This window comes from Gadus chalcogrammus, chromosome 17, assembly GCF_026213295.1.
Source record: "Gadus chalcogrammus isolate NIFS_2021 chromosome 17, NIFS_Gcha_1.0, whole genome shotgun sequence".
In the NCBI taxonomy this organism is placed as follows: domain Eukaryota; kingdom Metazoa; phylum Chordata; class Actinopteri; order Gadiformes; family Gadidae; genus Gadus; species Gadus chalcogrammus.
Window position 1 is genome coordinate 9,211,864 of NC_079428.1, and position 756 is coordinate 9,212,619.

Sequence of the window (756 nt, forward strand, 5' to 3'; positions counted from 1 at the left end):
TCCACAGAGGGGGTACATAATGGTGTTTGAGTCACTCTTTGCCCCACATTAACTGGCACAGATGAAGGGGTTATAATGTCTATATATTTTATTTGTTTCACTCACATGGTCTTTTTTTATTTAAACTTAATTTCTGATCATTGCAGTTAGTGTCATGAATGGGTTGGAGTGATTAGTCACTTTCCCAAATAGGCCTACATTGAGGACCGGAGTGGGACTCATTTTCAGCTCTGGAGTTTTGACCGGCCCACTTTAGATCACAACCTCTTATATTAAAATAATGTAATTACAACTTTATATGTTAAGCCTAAAAAAGCGCAATGTTCTCTAAAGCCTTGTGATTCTGTATATTTTTCTAAAATAATTCCAATTCAGTGGAAGTGGAAATGGTTGCTTCGCAATGTGGATTTATTCCAACATGAGTGCAAATCTCCACCATTATTCTTTGCAACACAACATCCTTTTCAACAAATTAACAAAGGAATAAATAAAATATTAAATAAAAAATGTGAAAAAATAAAAAAAGAGTTTAACTCTGTAGTTATTCTATCGCCAACATGCCTCTGTACTCGGATATCTCAGGCAAGGAGACTGGGAAATGCACAGACTGCACCAAACTGCGACGGACAGTGGCTTTATTTGAAACGAGACTAGCAGCATTAGAAAAATGCAAAGGACCTCTCCAGGATACAGTGCCGATGGGTGAGTTTGTTGAGCTAACTCAGACTAATACACAACAAGATGATTAAAGCCACA